Genomic DNA, 17,073 nt, shown 5'->3' with positions numbered 1-17,073 from the left:
TCTTCCCAAACCAGGGATTGAACCTGGGTCTCCTGCATTGCAGGCAGAGTCTTTACTGTCTGAGCCACCAGGAAAGCCCATAATGTATTATTTAATATACTGCTGGATTCCATTTTTATTATTTTACTGTTTTTGCAAACACATTTAATAAGCCTACATTTTTCTTATACTCTCCTGTCTCAAACAGTGGCCTTTACCTAAAGGTATACATTTGACTCTAATCTTCCCTGACCATTCACTCAACAATGTAGTGACAATGACTCTCAAGCATGATTTTGGCAGGAAGCATGTTAGAATTATCTTCCGACTTCTGTTTGTTTGACTTAGGAGGGATGATGGGGAAATGTGAATACCCATAAACAGAAGGGCTTACTTCCCTGGGAGGGTTGTGTAGGTTGGGCATGAACTTTCCTCTACTTCTGCTAGAACTTGGAGCCATGCAGTTCAATAAATACTTAAAGGTGTGATGAGAAGACAATTATTTTGAGTTGCTGCCTAGGCATTTTACAGTGTGACAACCCCATCACACCAGAGTCTGAACATTCATATAAAGACTTGAGCTTAGAAGTCCTATGCCAAGTTCCTGTTTTGCTTTTCCTGGGGAATGTTTTATTTTTAGTTTTTTCTTTTAAATTGATTTTTCTTGGAGTATAGTTGATTTACAATGTTGTGTTTCTGCTGTGCAGCAAAGTGAGTCAGTTCAGTTCAGTTGCTCAGTCTCATGTTCGACTCTTTGCGACCCCATGGACTGCAGCACACCAGGCCTCCCTGTCCCTCACCAACTCCTGGAGCTTGCTCAAACTCCTGTCCATTGAGTTGGTGATGCCATCCAGCCATCTCATCCTCTGTCATCCCCTTTTCCTCCTGCCCCCAATCCCTCCCAGTATCAGGGTCTTTTCCAACGAGTCCACTCTTTGCATGAGGTGGCCAAAGTATTGGAGTTCCAGCCTCAGCATCAGTCCTTCCAATGAATACCCAGGGCTGATCTCCTTTAGGATGGACTGGTTGGATCTCCTTGCAGTCCAAGGGACTCTCAAGAGTCTTCTCCAACCCCACAGTTCAAAAGCATCAATTCTTCAGCACTCAGCTTTCTTTATAGTCCAACTCTCACATCCATACATGACCACTGGAAAAACCATAGCTTTGACATATACATATATCCACTCTTTTCCAGATTCTGTTCCCATATAGGTTATTACAGAGTACTGAGGAGAGCTCCCTGTGCTATGCATGGGCTTCCCAGGGTGCTACCGGTAAAGAATCTGCCTGGCAATGCAGGAGACGAAAGAGATGTGGGTTTGATCTGTGGGGGTGTGCTCTGGAGAAGGAAATGGCAACCCATTCCAGTATTCTTGCCTTGAAAATTCCATGGATAGAAGAGCCTGGCTTATTATTTATCTATTTTACATATAGTAATGTATATAAGTCAATCCCAGTCTCCTGATTTACCGCCCCCTTATCCCCTTGGTAACCATGTTTTTCTTCATCTGCAACTCTAGTTCTGTTTTGTAAATAGGATCTTTGTACCATTTTTTAAAGATTCCATATATAAGTAATATCACATGGTATTTGGCTTTCTGTGTCTTGACTTATTTCACTCAGTTGACAATATTTAAGTCCATCCTTGTAGCTGCAAATGGCATTATCTTGTTCTTTTTATGGCTGAGTAATATTCCCTTGTATATATCACTACATCTTTATCCATTCCTCTGTTGATGGACATTTAGTTTGCTTCTATGTCCTGCCTATTGTACAGAGTGCTGCAATGAATACTGAGGTACATGTATCTTTTCAAATTATGGTTTCCTCTGGATATACGCCCACTAGTAGGATTGCTGGATCATGTGGCAGCTCTATTTTTAGTTTTTAAAGGAACCTCCATACTGATCTCCATAGTAGTTATACCAATTTACATTGCCACCAACAGCAGAGAAGGGTTCCCTTTTCTTCACACCCTCTCCAGCATTTATTGTTTGTAGATTTTTCGATGATGGCCATTCTGACAGGTGTGAGGTGATACTTCATTACAGTTTTGATTTACATTTCTCTGATAATTAGTGATGTTGAGCATCTTTTCAAAATGCCCCTTGGCCATTTGTGTGTCTTCTTTGGAGAAATGTCTATTAGATATTCACCCCATTTTTTGATCGTGTTGCTTTCTGGATAGTGAGCTGGGAGCTGTTTGCATATTTTGGAAATTAATCCCTTGTGGGTCACTTCATTTGCAATTATTTTCTCCCATTCTGTGGGTTGTCTTTCATTTTGTTTATGGTTTCTTTTACTGTGCAAAAGATTTTATGTTTAATTAGTTCCCATTTGTTTATTTTTCTTTTTATTTTCATTACTCTAGGAGGTGGGGATCTTTTAAAATAACTACTGAGTGTTGAGCCCCAGAACAGTTGGTGACCTCTACCCCAAGCTTGCTACGTTGCTCTCTATTTCTTGCTCGTTTGTAACATGGGACAGAGATCTGGCTTTCCCCTTGTTCACTGTGCATGCCCCTGTTCCCCGCTACACACACTCTGTTTCTGGGATCTGCAAGGAATAAATCTTGTGACTCCCTTTGTATAAATGGACTACAATTGTGCCTTCAATAAAAACGACCCCAGGGTTTCACTTCCCTAAAGTGTGAGCACGGATGCTGAAGGAGCTACCTGCCAACCAAAGCAGGTGGCTTGTGCCTCCTGATTCAGCAAGTCACTGCACAATCTCAATTTAATACACCAGTTACGGGCCCCCAAACACAAAGAAGAACGGACACAATAGAACCGGATGTACAAATAGCTGGCTTTTCCACTGCACATTCCAGGGGATGAGCTTTCATAGCACAAGGGGTCCTCTGAATGGGATGGGTTAGGCCAAGTGGTTTGGGGAGATCATATGTTGTGAACATCTGCTTGCTCTTTTAATGTTAGGACTCAAATATTGTGAATCTGAGTATGAATAAAAAACACTTTAATAAGAGGGATATTTTAATCATGTCTATTTCAAATTAGTCATTGCTACTCTCAAAAGTTTATGTACCAGGGACTTCCCTGGCAGTCCAGTGTTAAGGACTTCACCTACCAAAGAGGATGCGGGTTTGATCCCTGGTCGAGGAGGTAAGATCCCACAAGACTAACCAAAAAACTAAAACATAAAACAGAAGCAATATTGTAACATATTCAATAAAGACTTTGTGGTCCACATCAGAAAAATCTTTAAAAAAAAGCTTGTGTATCTTTATTTTCTATTTTTAGTTTTTAATTGACTAGGATTTCTAGAAGTGTAATCATATATGAAAAGCTAAATAATTTTATCTCTTCTTTTCAAATATTTATGCCACTCTTTCTACTTTACTGCCTCATTCCTTCAGCTGTAAGCTCTGCAAAGGCAAGATATTTTTTCATTGCTCTATAGACTGTTGTACCTAAAACAGTTCATAGCAAACACTCAATAAACATGTGCCATATGAATAAACAAATCAGATGAAATCTTCAAAATAATGTTAAATATTTATGCTAATAGTGGACCTCCCTGTCTAGTTCTTAATTTGAATACTCTAGCAGTTAATAAGTTTGATGTTAGTTTTTGACAAATGGACACTGTTATACTTAGATTTCTATTTCTATACCTATTTTGCATAGAGTTTTATTAGGAATGGTTGTTGATTTTCACACACTGCTTCTTGGGGGGTATCTATTGATACAGTCTTACGGGTTTGTTTCTTTATGTTATTGATATAGTAAATTATGTTGATAAAATTAGTAAAAAGTATTAAAGTCCATGGTCTCTATAAGGAAAAAGATAAAATCTTAAAGATCAGGAAATGACTATGGAAAGGTAAACCATATTTCTAGAAGGAAAAATTCAATATAGAAATGTCAATCCTTGGTGGTTGCATGGGTCGCCATGGGGATGGGGCTGTTCCCGGGGAGGCTGTGATGGGTTGACAGGTGTGTGACAGCGGGAGCTGCTCTCGGCACAAGCATGTACGGCAAAGGCTAGAGTAACAACAGTGTCGTCCCATCTGACAGCCAGGCCCAGGAGAAGTTAGCACTCTACGTATATGAGTATCTGCTCCATGTAGGAGCTCAGAAATCAGCCCAAACATTTTATCAGAGATAAGATGGGAAAAGAACATCACTTTGCGGGAGCCATCAGGATTCTTACATTCTTGGTGGTGTGTATTTTGGGGTCTCTACTGTGCAGCTCCAGAAAGACGGGAAACGTGGACATTCAAGTGAAGCAAAAGCCTTCCATGATTACAGTGCTGCAGCAGCTCCCAGTCCAGTGCTAGGAAACATTCCCCCAGGAGATAGCATGGCAGTAGGCCCTGTACCACCAGGGTTCTTTCAGCCTTTTATGTCACCTCAGTACCCTGGAGGTCCAAGGCCCCCATTGAGGATACCTAACCAGGCACTTGGAGGTGTCCCAGGAAGTCAGCCATTAGTTCCCAGTGGAATGGACCCAACTCGACAACAAGGTCATCCAAATATGGGTAGGCCAATGCAGAGAATGACTCCTCCAAAAGGAATGTTTTGGGTGGCCCCGGAATGCCTGGAATGAACATGGGCCCAGGTGGTGGTAGACCTTGGCCAAACCCAACAAATGCCAATTCAAGACCATACTCCTCAGCATCTCCTGGGAATTATGTAGGTCCTCCTGGAGGTGGAGGGCCACCAGGAACACCCTTCATGCCTAGTCCAGCAGATTCAACCAACTCTAGAGACAATATGTATACTTTAATGAATGCAATACCTCCAGGACCTAACAGGCCTAATTTTCCAATGGGCCCTGGATCAGATGGTCCTATGGGTGGATTAGGAGGCATGGAGTCACATCACATGAATGGCTCTTTAGGCTCAGGAGATATGGACAGTATTTCCAAGAATTCCCCCAATAATATGAGCCTGAGTGATCAGCCGGGCACTCCAAGAGATGACGGCGAAATGAGGGGAAATTCCTTGAATCCTTTTCAGAGTGAGAGTTCCTCCCCTAGCATGACAATGAATGTGTGATCCATTACCAAGTCTCCTCACAGAAACCACAGTGAGTCAGCAGTTCACAGCACTACTACGGGAAAAAATTATTCACCACAGTGTACAGTTAAAGGAATCTCAGTCACACCAAACCAACCTTTTTATTTCCTGCTCTATCCCCGATTTTGTGAAGAAAGTGGGTCCAAACATGATTCGAATAATTGTACGGAGCAGCACATTAGAAGTGCCCTCAACTGAACTTCAAATGATTATCTGTGTATGCATATGTGTGGGAAAGAGAATGTATTGTATGTGTGGCTCAGGAGGGCTGAGAGGAGCCACTCCACTTTCAAGGTCAGCAGGGGCAGCGGTGAGGAGATACCCCTCCTCCAAGGTAAGGAGCAGTGGCTGCGCTTTGCTGGAGCAGCCGTGAAGAGATACCCCACATCAAAGGTAAGAGAAACCAAAGTGAGATGGTAAGTGCTGTGAGAGGGCATCAGAGGGCAGACACACTGAAACCATAATCACAGAAAACTAGTCAATCTAATCACACGGACTGCAGCCTGGTCTAACTCAGTGAAAACAAGCCATGCCATTTGGGGCTACCCAAGACTGGCGGGTCATGGTGGAGAAGGCTGACAGAATGTGGTCCACTGGAGAAGGGAATGGCAAACCACTTCAATATTCTTGCCTTGAGAACCCCATGAACAGTATGAAAAGGCAAAATGATAGGATACTGAAAGAGGAACTCCCCAGGTCGGTAGGTGCCCAATATGCTACTGGAGATCAGTGGAGAAATAACTCCAGAAAGAATGAAGGGATGGAGCCAAAGCAAAAGCAATACCCAGCTGTGGATGTGACTGGTGATAGAAGCAAGGTCCGGTGCTGTAAAGAGCAATATTGCATGCTGCTGTTGCTGCTGCGTTGCTTCAGTTGTGTCCGACTCTGTGTGACCCCATAGACGGCAGCCCACCAGGCTCCCCCGTCCCTGGGATTCTCCAGGCAAGAACACTGGAGTGGGTTGCCATTTCCTTCTCCAATGCATGAAAGTGAAAAGTGAAAGTGAAGTCGCTCAGTCGTTTCGGACTCTTAGAGACCCCATGGACTGCAGCCTACCAGGCTCCTCCATCCATGGGATTTTTCTAGGCAAGGGAACTGGAGTGGGGTGTCATTGCCTTCTCCAGCAATATTGCATAGGAACCTGGAATGTTAGGTCCATGAATCAAGGCAAATTGGAAGTGGTCAAACAGGAGATGGCAAGAGTGAACGTCGACATTCTAGGAATCAGAGAACTAAAATGGACTGGAATGGGTGAATTTAACTCAGATGACCATTATATCTACTACTGCGGGCAGGAATCCCTTAGAAGAAATGGAGTAGCCATCATGGTCAACAAAAGAGTCTGAAATGCAGTACTTGGATGCAATCTCAAAAAGAACAGAATGATCTCTGTTTGTTTCCAAGGCAAACCATTCAATATCTATGCCCCAACCAGTAATGCTGAAGAGGCTGAAGTTGAATGGTTCTATGAAGACCTACAAGACCTTTTAGAACTAACACCCAAAAAAGATGTCCTTTTCATTATAGGGGACTGGAATGCAAAAGTAGGAAGTCAAGAAACACCTGGAGTAACAGGCAAATTTGGCCTTGGAATACGGAATGAAGCAGGGCAAAGGCTAATAGAGTTTTGCCAAGAAAATGCACTGGTCATAGCAAACACCCTCTTCCAACAACACAAGAGAAGACTCTATACATGGACATCACCAGATGGTCAACACTGAAATCAGAGTGATTATATTCTTTGCAGCCAAAGATGGAGAAGCTCTATACAGTCAGCAAAAACAAGACCGGGAGCTGACTGTGGCTCGGATCGTGAACTCCTTATTGCCAAATTCAGACTTAAATTGAAGAAAGTAGGGAAAACCATTAGACCATTCAGGTATGACCTATATCAAATCACTTATTATTATACAGTGGAAGTGAGAAATAGATTTAAGGGACTAGATCTGATAGAGTGCCTGATGAACTATGGACAGAGGTTCGTGACATTGTACAGGAGACAGGGATCATGACCACCCCCAAGGAAAAGAAGTGCAAAAAAGCAAAATGGCTGTCTGGGGAGGCCTTACAAATAGCTGTGAAAAGAAGAGAAGCGAAAAGCAAAGGAGAAAAGGCAAGATATAAACATCTGAATACAGAGTTCCAAAGAATAGCAAAGAGAGATAAGAAAGCCTTCCTCAGTGATCAATGCAAAGAAATAGAAGAAAACAACAAAATGGGAAGACTATAGAGATACCAAGGGAACATTTCATGCAAAGATGGGCTCGATAAAGGACAGAAATGGTATGGACATAACAGAAGGAGAAGATATTAAGAAGAGGTGGCAAGAATACACAGAAGAACTGTACAAAAAAGATCTTCAGGACTAAGATAACCATGATGGTGTGATCACTGACCTAGAGCCAGACATCCTGGAATGTGAAGTCAAGTGGGCCTTAGAAAGCATCATTACAAACAAACCTCGTGGAGGTGATGGAATTCCAGTTGAGCTATTTCAAATCCTGAACAATGATGCTGTGAAAGTACTGCCCTCAATAAGCCAGTAAATTTGGAAAACTTAGCAGTGGCCACAGGACTGGAAAAGGTCCATTTTCATTCCAATCCCAAAGAAAGGCAATGCCAAATAATGCTCAGACTACTGCACAATTGCACTCATCTCACACGCTAGTAAAGTAATGCTCATAATTCTCCAAGCCAGGCCTCAGCAATATGTGAACTGTGAACTTCCAGATGTTCAAGCTGATTTTAGAAAAGGCAGAGGAACCAGAGATCAAATTGCCAATATCTGCTGGATCATCGAAAAAGCAAGAGAGTTCCAGAAAAACATCTATTTCTGCTTTACTGACTATGCCAAAGCCTTTGACTGTGTGGATCATAATAAACTGTGGAAAATTCTGAAAGAGATGGGAATACTAGACCACCTGACCTGGCTCTTGAGAAACCTATATGCAGGTCAGGAAGCAACAGTTAGAACTGGACATGGAACAACAGACTGGTTCCAAATAGGAAAAGGAGTATGTCAAGGCTGTATATTGTCACCTTGCTTATTTAACTTATATGCAGAGTACATCATGAGAAACGCTGGGCTGGAAGAAGCACAAGCTGGAATCAAGATTGCCGGGAGAAATATCAATAACCTCAGATATGCAGCTGACACCACCTTTATGGCAGAAAGCAAAGAAGAACTACAGAGCCTCTTGATGAAGGTGAAAGAGGAGAGCGAAAAAGTTGGCTTGAAACTCTACATTCAAAAACTAAGATTGTGGCATCTGGTCCCATTATCTCATGGCAAATAGCTGGGGAAACAATGGTTACAGTGACAGACTTTATTTTCTTGGGCTCCAAAATCACTGCAGATGGTGACTGCAGCCATGAAATTAAAAGACGCTTACTCCTTGGAAAGAAGGTTGTGACCAACCTAGATAGCATATTGAAAAGCAGAGACATTACTTTGCCAAAAAAGGTCCGTCTAGTCAAGGCTATGGTTTTTCCAGTGGTCATGTATGGATGTGAGAGTTGGACTGTGAAGAAGGCTGAGTGCCGAAGAATTGATGCTTTTGAACTGTGGTGTTGGAGAAGACTCTTGAGAGTCCCTTGGACTGCAAGGAGATCCAACCAGTCCATTCTAAAGGAGATCAGTCTTGAATGTTCTTTGGAAGGAATGATGTTAAAGCTGAAACTCCAGTACTTTGGCCACCTCATGCGGAGAGTTGACTCACTGGAAAAGACTCTGATGCTGGGAGGCACTGGGGGCAGGAGAAGGGGATGACAGAGGATGAGATGGCTGGATGGCATCACCGACTCAATGGACGTGAGTTTGAGTGAACTCCGGGAGTTGGTGATAGACAGGGAGGCCTGGCGTGCTGTGATTCATGGGGTCGCAAAGAGTCGGACACGACTGAGTGACTGAACTGAACTGAACTGAACTGATGTTATACGGACACTCGCACATACATACATTGACCCACAGGACATTGTAAAATACTATCACAGGACATCTTAAGTAGAAATGAGTAGGGACTTTTATTCCATACTTTTTTTCATGTTTACATTTTAATTATTAAAAGTTGCTCCTGCCTCTCCCTGAACAATTTTGTGCTGTGTATATCACTGCTTTATATAAGTTATTTTTCTTTTTTTTTTCAGTGTTACAGCTCTATTTTATTTAGAAGATAGCAGGAGAGTGAGAGAGAGAGAGAGAGAGAGAGAGAGAGAAGAGCGCACACACGCGGGAGAGAGAGTCCATGAGAAAGCGCTTTGGCTCCTGCTTGTATATGTTTTTTCCTCCACCTGGGCCTGCCCTATGCAAACTGGGCTTAGCCAGGAGTGCTGTTTGTTCTGCTTGAAGTCTTCACTCTGGTCCTCGGACCTTCCTTTGACATTCCTTGTATTTTAGCCACCGTCATTTTGGACTCCTTTTCCCTATTCTACCCACCTCACATTCCCCCCTCAAGAGATGGGAGGCCCAATTCTTTGGGAATAGGGGCAGCGAGGTCTTTCTGGCTACTTCCTGCTGAACTGGGACGGTGAGGGGTATTGGGCCTCCCCCTATTGCTAGTCTCAATCCTCAGAGTCCTTATAGCGGTGTCCAAGGGTGTGTGATATTTTCCGTGGTCAGCTGTAGTTTTGTATCTTTGTTGAACTGGCACTGCATGTTGTAGCTGGTTGACCTTAAACAGAGGTCTTCTGGAATCTGAGACTGGGCTACGTGAGCTTTCTGCTGAGTTCGTTTTTCGCTGTCCTGGTTTCCAGCACGATGGGCCTTCCCCTGCGCTGGGTTTCTTCGCCTTCCACTTCTAGCGCGGGAGCTTCACTGAGTTGGGCTCCTGTTGTGCTTGGCCTCTTCCACGAAGAGGTTGTTTCAGCCAGATTATATCCGAGTCACAGCACCATAGATGTCACACGAGTGTATGTTCCTCGGTTCTTTGTCTCGTCACAACAAAGATTTGGAGCAACAGACATTAAAGCCCTCAGTGTGTCACAGCTTTCTGGTCTTGGACAAACCGTGCTACAGCTCTTAGGCAAATCAGTGTTACAGCTCTATTTTATTTAGAAGATAGCAGGAGAGAGAGAGAGAGAAAAGAGTGCATGTACGCGGGAGAGAGAGTCCTATATAAGTTATTTTTCAAGGTGAACTCAGATGTTATGGTTTTGTAAATGTGTGTAATCATGGATAGGAATAAAAGCACTTATTTGAGAGCTTTCACTAAAAAAACAAAGAAAGAAAAAAAGAAATGTCAATCCTCAACTGAGTAAGTATTTTCCATTGAGAAGTTCAATGGGAGGTTGTGGTCAGAATGGCAGAGTAGGAAGACCCTGAGCTTACCTCCTCCCATGAGCATATCAAAATTGCAGTATTTACGGAGTGACTATCCATGAAAATGACCTCAGGAGTAGAAAGAAAAGATCATTTACAGTTAAAAATATAAGGAAGGGACTGTAATGAGACAAGTAGAAGAGGTGGAGATAGGGTATAGTAAAGATCCATGCACGCAGGTGGGCAACCCACAAATAGGAGGATAATTATACTTGCAGAGGTTTTCCCCAAGAAACAAGGGATACAGTCCTCACACCAGACTCCTCAGGCCAGAGGGTCCTGCATTAGGAAGATAAGCCCCCAGAATATTTTGAAGTCCAGAGGGCTTCAACGTTTTGGGAGAGTCAGAGGGCTGTAGGAAAGAGATTTCCCCCTTAAAAAAAAGGAAATTTATTTCTTTGGCTGTGTTGGGTCTTAGCTGCAGCACACAGGATCTTCCCTGCATCATGTGGGATTTTTATTGCCGTACATGAACTTTCTAGTTGTGGTACACGGGTTATGGCACCGGGCTCCAGAGCGCATAGGCTCAGTAGTTGTGGTGTACAGGCTTAGTTGCATTGCAGCATGTGGGATCTTAGTTCCCCAACCAGGGGTTGAACCTGCGTCTCCTGCATTGCAAGGCGGATTCTTAACCATTGGACTACTAGGGAAGTCCTGAGATTCCACTCTTAAAAGGCACATATAATATCTCATGTGCTCTGAGATCCAGGGCAGAAGCAGTGATTTGAGAGGGTTAGACTCACTTGCTGATCTCAGAGAGCCTCCCGAAGAGGCAGGAGGCAACTGAAACTCACCCCGGGGGACATAGATGCTGGCAGCAGCTATTTTGGGAGTGCATCCACCTCTGGTGTTGGCAAGGACACCTTTGGAATCCTCCCTCTAGTTGGTCAGTGCCAGCCCTGCCCACCAGCCAGTTGGCACCAGTCCTGGGATTCCCATGCCAAGCAGTTAGTCAAGTGGGGACAAAGTCCCACCTACCAGCAGGCTGGTTTTCCTAAGACCGCCTGAGACCTAGTCCCACATACCAGAGGGCCCAGGACCCAGACCTTCCCACTAGTGCACCAGCACTAGCCTTGGGACCTCAATCCCCCCAGAGCCAGCCATTAGACCCAGCCCTGACCGCCAGTAGGCTGGCACCAGCCCTAGGACCCGGCCTCACCCACTAATAAGCCATAACCAGCTCCAGGTTACCCCAGACCCTTCAGCCACCCACATCAGGAGTTAGCCCTTCCTACCAGAAGGCCAACAGCAGTCCCTGGACCTTCGTCCAGGCAATAGTTCTGCCAATCAGCAGACTGAAACTTGCCCTGGGACCTGTGACCCCATAGCCAGTCACTCCAGAACCTGGTGGACTGGCACCAGGGCTTGGGTTCCCCTGGACATGTAGCCAGTTGCAGCCAGGATAAGGCCCAAACCATCAGTGATTGGCAGCCTCCACACAAAGCAGGGCCTAGAAACCAACCAGACCAGGGACCACCTGTCAGGAAGCATTTAACAGGAGGCTTCCTGTGTGCTATTTTGGATCTGTCATGAATCCTCTGTTCCTTATTAATTCCTGAATATTCAGGAATTAAGAAGAGTGGCTGAGGAATGCATGCATTTCCTTCGTTAGCTGTAGCATACAGTGGAAAGTAACTCTTAACGACCCTTTTCCTTTTTATGGACCATACAGTAAAAGTGATTATTACAACCCTCTCTCTTTGATATGGATCGTCTTATGTTTCCTTGATAATTTGTAAGTCTGGACTTTTGATCTTTATCTTTGCTGAAAATAGCTACCTTGTAAGACAGTGTATATACCCATGCTGAACTGGACATGGAACAACAGACTGGTTCCAAATAGGAAAAGGAGTTCGTCAAGGCTGTATATTGTCACCCTGTTTATTTAACTTATATGCCGAGTACATCATGAGAAACTCTGGACTGGAAGAAACACAAGCTGGAATCAAGATTGCTGGGAGAAATATCAATAACCTCAGATATGCAGATGACACCACCCTTATGGCAGAAAGTGAAGAGGAACTCAAAAGCCTCTTGATGAAAGTGAAAGTGGAGAGTGAAAAAGTTGGCTTAAAGCTCAACATTCGGAAAACGAAGATCATGGCATCCGGTCCCATCACTTCATAGCAAATAGATGGGGAAACAGTGGAAACAGTGTCAGACTTTATTTTTCTGGGCTCCAAAATGACTGCAGATGGTGACTGCAGCCATGAAATTAAAAGGCGCTTGCTCCTTGGAAGAAAAGCTATGACAAACCTAGACAGCATATTAAAAAGCAGAAACATCTCTGTGCGGACAAAGGTCCATCTAGTCAAAGCTATGGTTTTTCCAGTAATCATGTACAGATGTGAGAATAAAGAAGGCTGTTAGGAAGAATTGATGCTTTTGAACTGTGGTGTTCGAGAAGACTCTTGAGAGTCCCTTGGACTACAAGGAGATCAAACAAGTCAGTCCTAAAGGAAATCAACTCTGAATATCCATTGGAAGGACTGATGCTGAAGCTGAATCTCCAATGCTTTGGCCACCTGAAGAGAAGAACTGATTCACTGGAAAACACAGATGCTGGGAAAGACTGAAGCCAGGAGAAGGGGACAGCAGAGGATGAGATGGTTGGATGGCAACATTGACTCAATGAACATGAGTTTGAGCAAACTCTGGGAGATGGTGAAGGACAGGTAAGCCTGCTGCAGTCCATAGGGTCACAGAGTTGGACACGACTGAGTGACTAAACAACAACAACAATTTTTGGGGGGAATTCCCTAGTGGTCCAGTGGTTAGGACTCCATGCCTTCACTGCTGAGGGCCTGGGTTCAGTTCCTTGTTGGGGAACTAAGATCCCACAAGCTGTGTGATGCAGCCAAAAGAAAAAAAGAATATATATATATATATATATATATAAACACTTTTCATCAGCATAATTGAAACTAAAATAACAAAGACATTTTCCTTATCAGATTGGCAAAAAGTGAAACAGTGATAATACCCAGTGGTTTTGAGGGTGTAGGGAAATTGGGACACATTCTAATTACACAATCATACACCATTGATGAGAGTCAAAGTTTGATACAATCTGTCTTAGTTGGCTTGGGCTGTTATAACAAAATACCACAGACTGGGTGGCTTAAACAATAGAAATTTATCTGATAGTTTTGGTGGCTGGAAGTACAAGGCCAAGGTGCCAGCAAGGTTGATTTTTGGTGACATTTCTGTTCCTGGATTACGGATGGCTGCCTTCTTGCTGTGCCCTTACGATGGCCTTTGTGCATGTGGAGAGAGAGAGATCTCTGGTGTCTCTTTCTCCTCTTATGCAGACACCAGTCCTACAGGATCAGGGCCCTACCCTTATGACCTCATTTAACCTTCAATTACCTCTGTGCCTCGTCTCCAAGATAGGAGTCAGAGCTTCAATATGTGAATCAGGGTGGCTGTGAGGAGAAGCAAAATTCAGGTCATAACACAGTAACACAGTCTTTCTGGGGGGGACCACTCCACCAAGCATGCATGTGGAATTTTAGTTCCCCAACCAGGGATGGAACCCATGCCCCCTGAGGTAGAAGCCTGGAGTCTTAACCACTGGACCACCAGGGATGTTCTAGAGAATTGCAGATATATATGTGTGTGTGTGTGTGTGTGTGTGTGTGTATAAATACTTTTTTTTATTTCTGGCTGTGCTGGGTCTTCATTGCTGCTCAGGCTTTTCTCTAGTTGTGGCGAGCAGAGGGTACTCTCTAGTTGCGGTCCTTGGGCTTCTCATTGTGGTGGCTTCTCTTATTACAGAGCATGGCTGTAGGGTGTGCAGACTTTAGTAGCTGCAGCTCCTGGGCTCTAGAGCACAGGTTCAAGAGTTGTGGTGCATGGGTTTAGTTGTTTCACAGCATGTGGGATCTTCTCAGACCACGGAGTGAACCTGTGTCTCCTACAATGGCAGGTGGGTTCTTTACCACTGAGTCATCATGGAAGTCCCATTTGAAATAGTTTTAATATGTCTAAGTTTTTAAAGATTTATTAAAAAAAATTTTTTGGCCATGCCACACAGCATGTGGGATCTTAGTTTCCCTACTAGGGATCAAACATGCATCCCCTGCAATGGAAGCATGGACTCATAACCACTGGATCCCCAAAGAAGTTCCCATAACATAGTATTTTTGAAAAGCATCTGCCAACATCTATTAAAATTAAAAATATGTTTCTTCATCATAGCCAACAGGTGGAAATAACCCAAATGCCATCAGTAGATGAATGAGTAAGTAAAATGTGGTATATACCTTCTGTAAGATCTTAGTTAATGATGGACAGAGAGGCCTGGCATGCTGCAGTTCAGTTCAGCTCAGTTCAGTTCAGTTGCTCAGTCATATCTGACTCTTTGTGACTCCATGAATTGCAGCACGCCAGGCCTCCCTGTCCATCACCAACTCCTGGAGTTCACTCAGACTCACATCCATCGAGTCAGTGATGCCATCCAGCCATCTCATCCTCTGTCGTCCCCTTCTCCTCCTGCTCCCAATGCCTCCCAGCATCAGAGTCTTTTCCAATGAGTCAACTCTCCACATGAGGTGGCCAAAGTACTGGAGTTTCAGCTTTAGCATCATTCCTTCCAAAGAAATCCCAGGGCTGATCTCCTTCAGAATGGACTGGTTGGATCTCCTTGCAGTCCAAGGGACTCTCAAGAGTCTTCTCCAACACCACAGTTCAAAAGCATCAATTCTTTGGCGCTCAGCCTTCTTCACAGTCCAACTCTCACATCCATACATGACCACAGGAAAAACCATAGCCTTGACTAGATGGACCTTTGTTGGCAAAGTAATGTCTCTGCTTTTCAATACGTTATCTAGGTTGGTCATAACTTTGCTTCCAAGGAGTAAGAGCCTTTTAATTTCATGGCTGCAGTCACCATCTGCAGTGATTTTGGAGCCCAAAAAACATAAAATCTGACACTGTTTCCACTGTTTCCCCATCTATTTCCCATGAAGTGGTGGGACCAGATGCCATGATCTTCATTTTCCGAATGTTGAGCTTTAAGCCAACTTTTTCACTCTCCACTTTCACTTTCATCAAGAGGCTTTTGAGTTCCTCTTCACTTTCTGCCATAAGGGTGGTGTCATCTGCATATCTGAGGTTATTGATATTTCTCCCGGCAATCTTGATTCCAGCTTGTGCTTCTTCCAGCCCAGCATTTCTCATGATGTACTCTGCATATAAGTTAAATAAGCAGGGTGACAATATAGAGCCTTGACGAACTCCTTTTCCTATTTGGAAGCAGTCTGTTGTTCCATGTCCAGTTCTAACTGTTGCTTCCTGATCTGCATACAAATTTCTCAAGAGGCAGACCAGGTGGTCTGGTATTCCCATCTCTTTCAGAATTTCCACAGTTTATTGTGATGCACACAGTCAAAGGCTTTGGCATAGTCAATAAAGCAGAAATAGATGTTTTTCTGGAACTCTCTTGCTTTTTCTATGATCCAGCGGATGTTGGCAATTTGATCTCTGGTTCCTCTGCCTTTTCTAAAACCAGCTTGAACATCTGGAAGTTCATGGTTCACGTATTGCTAAAGCCTGGCTTGGAGAATTTTGAGCATTGCTTTACTAGCATGTGAGATGAGTGCAATTGTGTGGTAGTTTGAGCATTCTTTGGCATTGCCTTTCTTTGGGATTGGAATGAAAACGGACCTTTTCCAGTCCTGTGGCCACTGCTGAGTTTTCCAAATTTGCTGGCATCTTGAGTGCAGCACTTTCACAGCATCATCGTTCAGGATTTGAAATAGCTCAACTGGAATTCCATCACCTCCACTAGCTGTGTTTGTCGTGATGCTTTATAAGGCCCACTTGACTTCACAATCCAGGATGTCTGGCTCTAGGTGAGTGATCACACCATCGTGATTATCTTGGTCGTGAACATCTTTTTTGTACAGTTCTTCTGTGTATTCCTGCCACCTCTTCTTAATATCTTCTGCTTCTGTTAGGTCCATACCATTTTTGTCCTTTATCAAGCCCATCTTTGCATGAAATGTTCCCTTGGTATCTCTAATTTTCTTGAAGAGATTTCTAGTTTTTCCCATTCTGTTGTTTTCTTCTATTTCTTTAAATTGATCGCTGAGGAAGGCTTTCTTATCTCTTCTTGCTATACTTTGGAACTCTGCATTCAGATGCTTATATCTTTCCTTTTCTCCTTTGCTTTTTGCTTCTCCTAGAGTGCCAGGCTGCGACAGCGCAGGAGCAGCCAAGAGGAGCTACCCCACATCCAAGGCCAGGGGTGGTGGCTGGGAGGAGCAACCCCATGTCCAAGGAGCGGTGGCTGCACGGGCGCAGGAGGGCCTAGAGGAGCTATTCCACGTTCAAGGTCAGGAGGGGCGGTGGTGAGGAGATACCCCTCCTTCAAAGTAAGGAGCAGTGGCTGCACTTTGCTGGAGCAGCCATGAAGAGATACCCCACGTCCAAGGTAAGAGAAACTCAAGTAAGACCGTAGGTGTTGAAGAGGGCATCAGAGGGCAGACACACTGAAACCATAATCACAGAAAACTAGTCAATCTAATCACATGGACCACAGCCTGGTCTAACTCAGTGAAACCAAGCCATGCCCCACCCAAGATGGGGGGGGGGGGTTGGTCATGGTGGAGAGTGCTGACAGAATGTGGTCCACTGGAGAAGGGAATGGCAAACCACTTCAGTATTCTTGCCTTGAGAACCCCATGAACAGTATGAAAAGGAAAAATGATAGGATACTGAAAGAGGAACTCC

The 17,073-nt window shown here is 44.0% G+C and overlaps 1 pseudogene; it reads left to right on the top strand.

The window, feature by feature from the left end:
• The first annotated feature begins 3,969 nt into the window (after nucleotides 1–3,969).
• On the top strand, nucleotides 3,970–5,000 carry LOC113890458 (annotated as a pseudogene).
• The last annotated feature ends 12,073 nt before the right edge of the window (nucleotides 5,001–17,073 follow it).

The sequence above is a fragment of the Bos indicus x Bos taurus genome, chromosome 3 (genome assembly GCF_003369695.1).
Source record: "Bos indicus x Bos taurus breed Angus x Brahman F1 hybrid chromosome 3, Bos_hybrid_MaternalHap_v2.0, whole genome shotgun sequence".
Classification (NCBI taxonomy): Eukaryota; Metazoa; Chordata; class Mammalia; order Artiodactyla; family Bovidae; genus Bos; species Bos indicus x Bos taurus.
Note: the sequence above shows the minus strand (reverse complement) of the source record. Positions and strands in the feature narration are given on the sequence as shown.